Source organism: Medicago sativa, chromosome 3 (assembly GCF_051527215.1).
Source record: "Medicago sativa cultivar Bolivia chromosome 3, Bolivia_mono, whole genome shotgun sequence".
NCBI lineage: Eukaryota > Viridiplantae > Streptophyta > Magnoliopsida > Fabales > Fabaceae > Medicago > Medicago sativa.
In genome coordinates, this window is record NC_140751.1 from 65,600,650 (window position 1) to 65,614,313 (window position 13,664).

The 13,664-nt window shown below is 40.2% G+C and overlaps 1 long non-coding RNA gene across 1 annotated transcript; it reads right to left on the reverse strand.

Annotated features, from left to right (window-relative positions):
- Positions 1-11,409: 11,409 nt before the first annotated feature.
- Positions 11,410-13,535, reverse strand: LOC146939256 (uncharacterized). Its single transcript, XR_015033437.1, has 2 exons — positions 13,138-13,535; positions 11,410-11,693 (listed from the first exon to the last, which is right to left on the reverse strand). It is a non-coding gene; the product is annotated as an uncharacterized LOC146939256 (long non-coding RNA).
- Between the last annotated feature and the right edge of the window lie 129 nt (positions 13,536-13,664).

Genomic DNA, 13,664 nt, shown 5'->3' on the forward strand with positions numbered 1-13,664 from the left:
CCTCAGCTTTGATCTTAAGAGCCATGTCTGGACGAGACCTTCTCAATTTCTGTTTGACAGGAGGACATCCAGGTCTTGTCGGTATCCGATGCTCCACAATCTTGGGATCTAGTCCCGGCATATCTTCATAGGACCATGCAAAGACATCTGGATAATCATGGAGAAGCTGAGTAATCTTCCTTTTCACTTCTGGCTCAAGTGTAGCACCAATCTTGATCTCTCGCTTGTTTTCTTCAGTACCCAGGTTGATGAGTTCAATCTCTTCCTGGTGAGGCTGAATGGCTCTTCTTTCTTGTTCGAGCAGTCGAGTGATCTCATACGGTATCTCTTCATCATCTTCCTCATCTTCAGCTTCATATACCGGGAATTCAAAATTTGGAGGAACCACAGGGTCACTGTGTTCAACGGGTTTATTATGGTTCAATCTGCATAATATGATTGAGATGATTTTAGAAAAATGTTTTCTATGCAGATTTTTGAAATTAATAAGAAAATACAGATGTTTTGGTTTTTTCTGGCATTACCATTATTTCCAAGAAAAAGGCACTAAAAAGTAAAAAAAAAAAACAAAGAGTCGTGAGAAAGACGACAACTTTTATTGATAACGGCAATGCCGAAACAAACACGCCCTTACAATGATATCACTTTCGCCTTGGGCAGAGCGAAAGGATTGTTATTTTGAAAACAAAGAAAAACATGAGCAACAAGACACATTACATGGAAGCATGCATGACTAAAGGAACATCAATGGCCTCCCAATTTCTCACAGTGCCTCCTGGTACAACAAATGTAGGCACATAACTACTTCCAGCAGCATCTTCAGTAATAGCATTGATGAACCCAGCACTGTAGAAAGTTCCTGTTGAAACACCCGAGGTTGGGGAGAATCCAAGGCCCTCTTTACGCTTGTTTTCCAAAATTTGAATCACTTTGCCCCAGCCGGCAGCTTGCCCTTCTTGAACGGCCTTCTGGGCGTCTTTCAATGAAGCCATGCTGGTACCAGCCCTCCGGGGTTCTGCACCTTCAACAGTCAAGCCTTGAAATGACGTCCCTTCAGCGGACCCTGCTTCAACACAAGAGAAAGATGACACTTGGCTAACCAGATATGCTTCTTCACCATGCACAGTGACAATCTTACCATTCCTCATGAACTTGAGCTTCTGATGCAAAGTAGAAGTTACTGCTCCAGCGTCGTGAATCCACGGCCTTCCGAGGAGACAATTGTAAGAAGCATTGATGTCCATGACCTTGAAAGTAATCTGAAATGTCTCAGGACCAATGGTAATTGGCAAGTCTACTTCCCCAAGAACATCTTTGCGAGATCCGTCGAAAGCCTTAACCAGATAGCTACTACCCCTTAGAGAGATTCCATGATGACTTAACTGCCTTGGTGTAGATTCAGGCATTACATTCAAGGATGATCCAGTGTCCACCAACACATTGGATATCAGGTCAGACTTGCAGTGCACCGAGATATGTAGAGCCAAGTTGTGGTGTTTCCCTGCTTCGGGGAGTTCATCATCACCAAACCCCAAGTTATTGCAAGCAGTGATATTACCCACTATTCCATCGAACTGATCCACAGAGACTTTATGATCAACATAAGCTTGTTCCAGCACCCTCATCAACACTTTCCTGTGAGCTTCTGAGCTCATGAGCAGAGACAAGATGGATATCTTTGACGGAGTTTGCAGCAGCTGGTCAACAATTTTATAGTCACTCTTTTTGATAAGCCTCAGAATTTCATCCAGATTGGACTCTTCAATAGATTGGCCTGATGGACCGGGGCTCTTGTCAACAGGAGGAGCAACTGGTGGAGTTATTGTGGCAATGGGTGTAACCACCTTCCTTTGGAACAAGGATGGACGGACTTTCCCGCTTCTCAGAGCTGTAATTTCACTAGCAACATTGTCAACTGTAGCTGGGGACACCAGAGGCACCTCCACTCCATTCTCAATCATGGTTGCATTATACTTGTAAGGGATTGCTTTTGTAGAGGCATAAGATACCGGACCAGGTAATCTGATCACCAAGGGCTCAACATTCCTTGTCTGAGATACACTTTCAACAGGAGAGTCATGAAACACTGGCACAATCACACATACATCACTGGCAATCAAGTGTTTGTCATCCATCAGGCTCTGGATATCATCTTGCACCACACCACAACCCATAGGATTCTGAAGACATTCTGAACAAGAAGCATGATTGTGACTGAACAAAGAAGCCTGGCAAAGTTTGACATGTAGCGGTACCAAAGGAGTAACGACATTGCGGACATTCAATGTGGGATCCTCTTGAGGAACAGAGATTCCTTCGAAAGCCTCGATCATATTAACAGCAGCATGGTTTGGAAGTAGATTGTCAAGAACATGAGGGACACTGTTTTCAAAAGTCAACCGTCCCTTTTCTATCAGGTCTTTCACAATATATTTCAGAGCAAAGCAACCTTCAACATCATGGCCTTGAGCACCCTGATGGAATTCGCATGTAAGATCCTGTCGGAACCTGGGAGGCAATGGATTAGGCGGAGGCTTGCCTGGTCTAGTGACGCAGTGTCCCTTAGCAAGTAGGGTTGGGAGCAACTCACCATACTGCATTGGTATTGGTGGAAAAGAAGGTTTGGGTCGGGGACCCTGTTGTTGCTGCCGTTGCTGTTGAGCAGGAGGCTGTTGTTGTACTTGCTGAGCGATGGCATTGACGGGCACTGGTGGTTGACCCGGTGGCAGAGGATATTGCTGGTAGAATGGTGGGAAGAAAGGATGTTGAGAGTACTGCATGTAGTGATAGGGCAGAGGTAATTGTGTGGCAGCTGCAGACGGGTTATCGGATACCATCCCTACTTCAGATTCTTTCCTCTTATGGTGACCATTACCATACTTCTTTGGTGCACTGGCTGAAGATTCACCCTTCTCAAGGACAATGATACCCTCTCTGACAGCCTCCTCTAGACGAGTTCCCATAGTTACCATGTCGGAGAAGTTGTTTGGAGCAGAGACTATCATTCTTTCCTTATATTCCTTCTTCAGAGTCTTCAGGAATGTCTGTGTTAATTCTTCCTCATCAAGTCGAGGAGAAACACGGGCAGCTGCCCCTCTCCACCTCTGAGCATATTCACGGAAGGTTTCATCTAATTTCTGAGACAAGGCCTTAAGGGAGTCCCTATTTGGCTTCAAGCGAGTGTTGAACTCATAATGACTTTCAAACGCAGCAGCGAGTTCCTCAAAAGTATGGATGTTGTCTTTGCTCAAACTAGTGTACCAATCTGCTGCATCATCTGTCAAGCTACTCTGGAAGCAGTGGATCATCAGTGCATCATTATCTGCGTAATTAGCCATCTTTCGGACGTACCGGATGACATGGTTGTGTGGACAAGAAGTCCCATTGTATTTGTCAAATTCTGGCTCTTTGAATTTCTTAGGAACCTCAAATCGGGATACCAAGCATAGATCACGAGCTTTAGCAGGAGCACCACTGCTTCCCCGGCTAGCCTTGACCTCACGGAGTTCTCCAGCCAACTCCCTTAACTGTCTCTTCATAGCTTCCATTGCGGGATCTTGTCCACGCGGAGTGTCAACATCATCACCTGTTGCACAGTGTGTACAATAGGATCGGTAACAACAGTAGTCACTTGAGGCATAGAAGTACTTGCACCAGCAAAAGTTGTCATAGGAATCTGTCCTTGACCAGCAAACCCAGAGACACCAGCAGCAGTATTAGGAGAGTAGTAAGCTGAGAGGCCATAAGGACGGCCGATGGGCATAACAAACCGAGCATCAGTAGCCACAGTAGAGAGTGGGATAGAGGGAATCACTTCAGTAGAAACCGGAACAGATGTGGCTGGTTGTTCTTGTGCAGCCATCATGGTGGACATAGTGTCATGAGCCTTAGCCAAGTCTTCTTTCATAGCAGCCAATTCGGTACGGAGCTGAGCATTTTCTTCTTCAAAGTTAGCCATCATTCTTCTCTTGTGAAATCTTGTTTGATGAATTCTATCTGGTTGGTAGACTTTGCGAGTACGAGCCACTTTTCAGACTGCGGCGGACAAAACCAGGAGGCAATGAGCACGAGAGAAGTTTTTTGTGACCAATGAATGCATATGATGCATGAAATGTGTTAATGCATATGCAAAAAGACTCTTTTTGTGTTATCGAAGGGTTTTAGACAAACTAGAAACTTGCAAACATTACTAAACAACAATGTAGTTTTACAGGACGATTCAAGGGATAGACTTTGAAATGTAAAACAACACAAACAACTGGAAATAACAACAGGAAATGGAAATCCTCAAGCATAGGAAGTGGAAGCATCATCCTCAGACCCAGACTCATAGCTTCAGTATCGTGCATAGAAGTCACGGGCACCCCTAGCCCTCTTGGAGTCTCTCATAAGCAACCTATCTTTTTCTTCAATCTCTCTCTTAGCCTTAGCTAACTCTTTCTTCAGTGTCAAGACCTCATGAGTCTGCTGCTCATCCTTTCCATCCAAAGTCATGATCAAGTTCTCAGCCTCATAGTATCTAGCCCTCCTTTGATGCTTCTCCCGACTCTCCATAGCTAGATGCTCCTGATACATCTCCTGGGTAGGTGGGAGTAGAGGCAAAGGCATGGTAGGAATAGATGCAGACACATATCTCATAGAGGGGTAAGGCATACCAATCTCCTCAGCTTGGTTTATCACCCACTGTGTATAGGCCTCATGAGCAACACCGGACCTTACACCCATATGATTCACCTCTTTCTTCCGAAGTTTAGACCAAGCTTCCATGAAATCCTCTCTTATCCCCGTGGGAGCATTGGAGTAGTGGAAGAAGTAAGGAGCTGTAGCAAGATTAATGGGCTTATCTTTCATCGGGAAACCAAATTGTCGCAAGGCGAGTTCCGGGTTATAGTTAATTCCACCCCGGGTACCAAGAAGAGGTACATTAAGAAACTTTCCACCACCGAAGATGATTTCCTTGACTCTAGAAGCGGGAGTGAGCCAAACCACTTCATTAGGAGTGAGAGCCATAATCCTCTGTGAAATAGACCAATTCTCCGGATTGTCGTGGAAAGACTTCGGAAGGTGCGAAATAAACCACCTATAGAGGAGAGGCACACAACAAAGAATATATCCACGACCTTTGCCGGAACGATCGTGAACAGCATGATATGTGTCAGCTAGCAAAGTAGGAACCGGATTCTTGGAGTGGAAGATCATAATGGCATTCATGTCCACGAAGTCATCAAGATTTGGAAAGAGAATAAGCCCATAGATGAGAAGTGCAAGAATAGCCTCAAGAGTGTCCTGACGAGTGGTATTGAGGTTGGCTTTTCCAAGAAGATACTCTGAAGTGAACCCTCGGATACGTGCCTTAGTGACAAGATTCTTGGAGACATCGGAGGTTGTAAGATGGAGATCCTTAACAATAACCAAAGAAGTAGGAGGATGCTCAAGTCCCGCGAAGGGTACCCCCTTAGCAATAGATAAACCCATCAAGTGAGAATAAGCCTCTAGAGTAGGCACCAACTGAAAGTCTGGGAAGGTAAAGCACCGATACTTCTGATCATAGAATTGCACTAGAGTGTGCACAAGCTTCTCATCCACATTAGTCTGGAGAATAGAAAGCAAAGCCCCGTAACGATGTCGGAAACCAGTCGGATCCTCGATCTTGAGTGCCAAATCTCTCAAACTAGCCAAATCCACTTCCTTGAACTTGTAGGACTTAGTCTTCTTCATTCCTACAATGTTTACAAATTCAATTTGTCTAAGCCCTTCGATAACAATGCATGGGAAAAAGGTTTATGCATGTATGCATGTATGCATGAATGCATGATTATGTTCAAGTTCGGAGAAAACATGGTGGGTTGAAGTTCAAAGTCAAGGAGTCACGGGTGGACACGGCGTCCGGTGAAACTAGGGCTTTAGGATAATAGTAACCGGGTTCTAAAAAGGTTCCCAAGTTGCAACCTCTCCGACATATATCACGGTGTCACGAGACAACACTCGCTCCATGATTATACGTGGAAGGTCTAACTTGAGTGTAGTATCGCGTGACGACTAAAACTCGAGACAACACTCGGTTTAGCCTCCGCACTACATCCTAGAAAATGGCCATGGATGGGTTTGGTTATCTACGGTTCATAGCGTCATAGAACAGTTAGAAGTAAAGTGCCTAAACGCGACAACACGCGCCGACAACATCAGCCCCAAAATGCCTCAGCTATGTGGGATTGATCGCATAATCCAAAACACGAGGCAACCCCCGGAATGAATTGTCGATTATATCCCTCCTAAATCCTAAGTTCACTCAGCCCGGGTGCAGGACTTTTGATATTCTCACCCCACACGTTTGCAAGAAATTAAACATTTATTCACATAGGGAAGCAAGTAAAAGAAACAAGTAAAAAGAGCGCAAGCGTGGAAATAAAGACTAGGCGTAACTCTCGAAAATCCCCAGTGAAGTCGCCAGCTGTTTTATCTTGGTTTTCGGGTGTCAAACATTGATTACGTTTGAACCTTTTAAACCGGTGATATCTTATTTTTTCTTGGGAAGGGAAAAAGTAAGCAAAACCCTTGAGAATCGTGGTCCGGGAGTTGTTTTCGCTACGGGAAGGTGTTAGGCACCCATAACGACTATAGTATCCTATAGGAACCGTCTTTAATTTCTACGCGCGCGCTTTATTTTTAAATGCTATTTTGAAAGATGATATTAAGCCTAAGAATGTTCTAAGTGAAGAATTGGAGGGAGAAGAATGTTTTTGGATTTTTATTTTATTTGAATTGAAGGAATTTTGTTCCTTGCCTACGTACCCGTTTAAGGGATCAAATCCACCGTAGTTCTCTTCCAAAAAATGTTTTTGTTTTTGTTGGTTGATTTTAAGTTTGAAAATTGGAATTTTGAAGAATAGAAAGAGGCCTCAAGGGCATGAGATTGGAAAAAGGTGAGGTGGAATTAGTTATTTTGCAAAAAGGGTCTAAGTATGATTATTTTTTCATTGAAATTTGATTAAGAAAATGAAAAAGGAAAATTCAATGGGATTTTGATCCCAAGGTTTATTTTGAAAAAGGTTTGAGTGATGTTGTTCACATTTCTTTTGGAAAATTGATTTTTCTAAGTATAAATCCTAGGCATTCATCTAAACATACAATCCTAAACATACATCTAAACATGCATATTCTAACTATATATCTAAAGTGGAGTGTGTGTATGTGTCGGTGCTTGTGTCGGTGTACATTATTAGAGTCCATTGTCCTTTACATCATAGGCCTAGATACATTCTATGGTCTTGCAAGAATTTAAAGGCATAAAAGTAAAATATTACAAGAACTCCTAAGTCTTTACATTCTAATTTTTGCATGAATCTTAAAGTATAAGAAATAAGATGAATATGGGATGAGATGGGGATGCTTTATGAAATGATGAACAAAATGGTTAGTAATATAAGGCACAAAATGATAGAAGAGATAGGCAAGAAAATATTAAGCAAATCAATGAGAATTAGCACTAAAAAGTGTCAAAGACATGCCTAAAATTTACCATGACATGAAAGTAAGATCATGACCTATAATTTTCATATCTTTTGCAAATTTCCAAAGGGTTTTATTTCAGCATATGACATGAAAATCACAAGGCCACATCAAGCTTCCAAAGTTTTGGCATACTTTAGACCTATTTTGCACTAATTTTGCACATAGTAATATTCAAACAAATCACAACACAAGAAAATAATATCATACACTACAAACAGCACCAAATATTCCAGATCAACAACAAATAATGCCCCAAAATTACTCTTCAAGCACCAATTATCATGAGCTAAAATATTGGAATTAAGATGTGCAAAAAGACTTCACAAAATATGATAAAAAACAACACAAAACACTCACAATTTCACATGTATTTTTTCTAACAATTTTCAACATGCAAAAGGTCACAAGAAACAAGTCTTAATCACTCAAAACAAATGTAAAAGGAATCACAAGGTTTTTTACAAATTTTTAACAAATTTTTTAACAAAGAAAATGAAAACAAGAATTGAATTAACAAAGAAATATTTTCGTGTATTTTCATCAAGATTCATATGTAAGACACATCAAAATTTAATGAAAATATCAAGAAAATATTGAAAAAATTTTGAGGAATTTTTTAAAGGATTTTAGGCAAGGCAGGGGGGTGTAAACATCAACACACAGTGTAGAAATAGCCAAAAAATGAAGGAAGACGAAATTACCAGCAACATTAGGCCCAAGCCCAACACTAATACTGGATCTGGATCATCCAGATGCCTCAGGGGCCATTGGATCGATCCAGATCTAGCAAACCCTACATCTAACGGTCTATATTGAAAGGCGCATGGTAACACAGATCAAGTACACAACAGGAACGAATCTAGGCCATACACATCATATTGGCTCAGATCTAACGGCCAGGCATTTAGGAGAACAAACCAAAGGTGAACCAGACTGGTTCACGTGAACCGGTCCGGTTCACCTTCCTATATAAGCATAAAACCGGTCCAAGGATTCATGATATCCCTCTCCTTCTCTCTCTAACATGCAGAGAAGAGAGAGAAGCTCTCATCTTCTCCGTCAAGCTCGGTAACCTCCATGGTTTTCAAATCTTTTTCAGTTTTTTGTGAATCTTTTTTCATGTTCTTTATGGATCCAAGCTCGATTTCGAAGGAGGAAGGAAGACTAGTTATGAATCCGTGTGTTTATGCTTACGGCTTTTGAGGATGAAACGAAAAGAAACGAACAAGGAGAAGACGAGTTACCTCTTCTTCGATCTGTTTGGAGATGCTTCGAACGATCGTTGTTTTTGTTTGTCCTTCCTCTTCGTTCTTTCGTCTACGTCTTCTTGATTCCTTGGGAATTGTTCAACCCTAACCGTTCCAACTCTTGCAGGTTTGGGATCTTTTTGCCGTTGCTTCTTGATTTCGTGTCCAATTCGAAACCCTAGGGTTTTGGATTAGGCGAAATTGAGGATTTGAACCGGTTTTGCTGTGAATGTTGATTCGGCTTGGACGAAACTGATTCAATTTTGATGAAATTGCCTCAAATCTTTGTTGAATTTGACTTTGCTGGACCGTTTCTCTTCACACTCACTGATTCTTCATTTTTCCTTCTTCTCTTCTTTGATCTTCTTCTCGTGATCGCCTCTGGCTTGGATTGCGAGGAGAGGAATCCACCAGTTCAATGATGAGGATTTTCAAAGAAGATCATCTGAGAACTGTTCGAAATTGCTAAAAATTTTCCGAATTGGCGTTGTTCTTGCTTCGTTTTTTGATAATTTGTGTTTGCCTCATGCAATTGATGAGGATTCTGGAATTGGCAATGGATGACTAGGGTTTGAACATTCAAGGGAGTTCTTGAACGTTCTTGAGGTTTTTTCTGTGATTTTGTGGTGTTTGATCCGAATGAAAGAGAGAGAGAAAAGAAAAGTTGTTAGTGCTGAGTTGTAATGTAATGAATGGATCTCATCTTGACTTTGACCATTGAGTCAGCTTTTATAGCTGATGTGTAACTGCCTGGACCAATATGAACATGACATGTGGCATAACTAACTCTTGGACAAATTAGGACCTGACACGTGGCACTGGACTATGACTTGGACAAAAATGGACTAAAATGCAATTAACTAAACTAAATGGATTAAACTGCAATTTTTAACAAAAAAGACTGAAAATGAAAATTAAAAATAAAATGAATTAAAATTGGTAACCGGAAGATAACGTAAAGTGAAACGATTAAAATGGACAAAACGGACTAAAACGAACCAATGGCCTAAATGAGGTACTTTAAAGTAACCTCTCTCTGCCGAAATTTCGTGTGAAATGACCAAAATGCCCCTGGGGCTAAAACGACTGAAAATGACTCAGATGCAAATTAAAAATGGATTTTTAACAGGGAATTGAAACAAAAGTTTATTTAAACCAATTTGAAAGACTCAGAGACAATTTTTTTTAAGATTTGAACAGAGTTTTGTCACTTGAAAAGACTAAAATGCCCCTAGGGGCAAAACTGACTCAAAATGACTTCAAATGCAAATTTTTTTAAAATGGACTTTGGCAGGGAATTGAAATAAAGACTTATTCAAACTATTTGAAAGGACTCAACCAAATTTTTTAAAAGACTGAAAGAAATTTTAACATAGGAAATGACTAAAATGCCCCTAGGGGCTAAACTGACTAAAAAAATGACTCAACTGATATTTTTGAAATGAATTTTGACATGAGATTGAAACAAGGACTTATACAAACCAAATTAAAAGACTTAAACAATTTTCAAAGATTAAAATGAGTTGAATGCAGGAAATGACTAAAATGCCCTTCTATGTGAATTTTGCAAATAACATTGGAATAAAATGCAGAGAAAGATGTAACTGATCAAAGACATATCAAATGACTTGAAATGCAAGAAAAGAAGAATTGAGTTAGTATTTTTTGGTCCAAAATTAGGGTATAACACTAGTGAAGAAGCAAGTTGGCTAAGATCCTTGCTAGCTGAAATCCCTTTATGGGAGAAATCGTTGCCAGCTGTGTTAATTCATTGCGATAGTACCGCGGCTATTGCAAAAATTAAGAATCGTTATTACAATGGTAAGAGACGACAGATAAGGCAAAAACACAACACGATTAGAGAGTATATCTCTAATGGAGCGGTTAGAGTTGATTTTGTACGTACAAAAGAAAACTTAGCTGATCCTTTGACGAAAGCACTTAATAGAGAGAAAGTCCGAGAAACATCCAGTAGGATGGGACTAATGTTTATAGCCCACTGAATGATGGTAACCCGACCTATATGACTGGAGATCCCAAGATTTAGGTTCAATGGGTAAAAACAAGTCATGAAGTGGTAGAACATGCTATGAGAGAAAAAATATAAAAAGCATGATCCTGCAGCGAAAGAAGGATGAGGTAATAGTAACTCTTAATGTGATCTATACTCTATGTTGAGTGGGGTACACAGCTACAGGAGTACCCTTGATAGACTCACCTATACGAATGTGGAACTTAGGACGGTCCTATGGAATTTCGAGGCAGAATTCCTAGAGCATTCGTTAAAACCGGGATACACGTGCAGGGCCTTAAAACGCATGGGCTTTTAGAATACACCTATGAAAAGGTTTATCTGTGGATTCTATGTCTAAGATAGAGTTCAATGCAGTAAGCAACTCTTGTTAAATCAGAATACCTTCCACTACACAAAGGTTCAAGTTGTTGGCGACACCTTTGTATATTAGCAAATCTTATGGAAACGTTTTACGTTATTTCTCGAAACCATTTTGAAGTCAAGTGGGGGATTGTTGGAACACTAGTCATTCTAGTGAAGAAAATTGGAAAGAAAAAACAATATGAAGGAACTAGTGTGTGGGTGTGTGTAACACCCCGTTTTCCCAACATAAAAATTTCATTTAAAATCAGAGTATTTTGATCACAACGGAATGTCACATACTTCATTTAAATCATAAAATGGATAATAATAATTATCCTTCAAATTCAACATCATGAAAAATCTTAAACTATTGCAGCGGAAAATAGTTCAACATTTAAAAGTCTTGGCACGCAGGCCTTATTGAAAAATCTCATAAATTAGTTCATAAAAGAGACACGTAAGGAATAGAAGTAAAAGCAAGCCCCCATCCCGTTACGTATCAGAGCACCTAGACACCAACTGAGAGTCCACTCATGAACGCCTCTAATCTTTATTACCTGCACATTACCCACGGTCGAGGCAACATATACGCAGAAGGGGTGAGATTTCATAATCAATACATTAAGCATATAATCCAATAAAATGCATTTAACAACTTAAACATTAATAACATATCAACAATTACCAATTAGCATATTTTCATTACATAACAAATACAATCATCAAATACCATTACTAATTTTCATCACAAATCATAATCAACTTAACACTCAACTTGACGACACAACTCATCCTTGACCATGCAACTCTATCAACTCAACAACAACTTAACAACACGACTCATCTTTGACCATGCAACTCTATCAACTCTACAACAACTTGACAACTTAAACATCATGAACTTCTTGATATGCAAATGCATGTGGTACCAATCAACAACAAAATGAGCATAATAGGCTCTTCAACGTGTGAGCACAAAGGCTGCCGGGCCTAAAGCCCCCAACTTTAATGAGCACAAAGGCTGCCGGGCCTAAAGCCCCCAACTTTAATGAGCACAAAGGCTGCCGGGCCTAAAGCCCCAACTTTAATGAGCACAAAGGCTGCCGGGCCTAAAGCCCCCAACTTTAATGAGCATGCAATGAACTCAAACTTCCAACGACTTAGACGACGACGTGAACAACTCATACGACTCATAATCATGGACAACTTCTTAAAATTCCAACAACATAGACCGACTCATGCAACTTCAAGACACTAACAGTCAACAGCAGCAACCAGCAACATTTACATCGCAAAACAGTGTTTAAATAACATAACAACATTAAAGGGAATGAATCATAACCACTTATCATCATAAAGCATCTTAAATAATTCTTATACAACATCACTACTAATCTCAGTCACCTAAACAGACTTCTGGGACTTCTGAAAGCATCCTAAACAACCCTCTTTCTTACTTCTAAGATCAACTCATGACTACACGTGCGAAAGGATCGCATCAGAACAATTTTGGGCAACTAACGGCCTAACTCGCAGTTGCGAGTAACTTTGCTCGCAATGGCGAGCAAAGCGTGCATTCTGGGTTCCTAAGTCTTTACTCGCAGTGGCGAGTTATTCTGCTCGCAGTTGCGAGCTTACAGGTCACTCGCAGTTGCGAGTTGCATTGCTCGCAGTTGCGAGTTCTGGGTTCTAGCTCGCAGATGCGAGTGTTCTTGCTCGCAGGTGCGAGCGATGAATGTCAGTACGGCCAGAAACCTAAAAATCACAACTTTTCACCTATATTCATGATTCCTTCATCCAAATAGCATCTAATTATCATCTTAAGTCATATCTAAGGTCTGTACACTAATTTTGCATCAATCTAACATCTGTTCTTGATTCATTCATCAAAATTGATCATAAACATAATTCTCAATTCTCACCAAAACTTAACCTAATCATGCTAAATTCATCCTATAGAATTATACCCTTAATAATATTGAAAATTAGTCTCACCCTTACCTGATAATAGCAGAATCGCAGCCCTCCTTGGTTCTTCTCTCTTTCTGACTTTTCTCCCTTTTTCTCCAAAAACGTACGTACTACTTTTCCTAACTTATGTCTGTCTATTTATCTCTCCTTTTTACTCTTCTCACTACTAATTGCTCATCTCACCACGCAGCCCAATCTTTAATATTTTTATTTTATTTCTCATATCTTATTTTATTTAATAATAAAATAAGTCATAACAACATAGCAACTTCACCACAACAAAATACTCCACATTATGCAGTTATAAATCATATAACCCACTCAACTTCATGAATCATAAAATTCACACATATCAATCATGAAAATCACGTAAATCATATATATAAATATATTTTTAAATAATCGAATAATTAAGACGGGCGTTACAGTGTGACTTAAAAATGTCCCACATTGGAGGGTCACCCCAAACTAGTAAGTGTTTATATATGGGTAAAGTGACCTCCAAGGGTGTGCCCTTGGGGTACCCAATTTTGTGAACGGGTGAACGCTTACAAAAT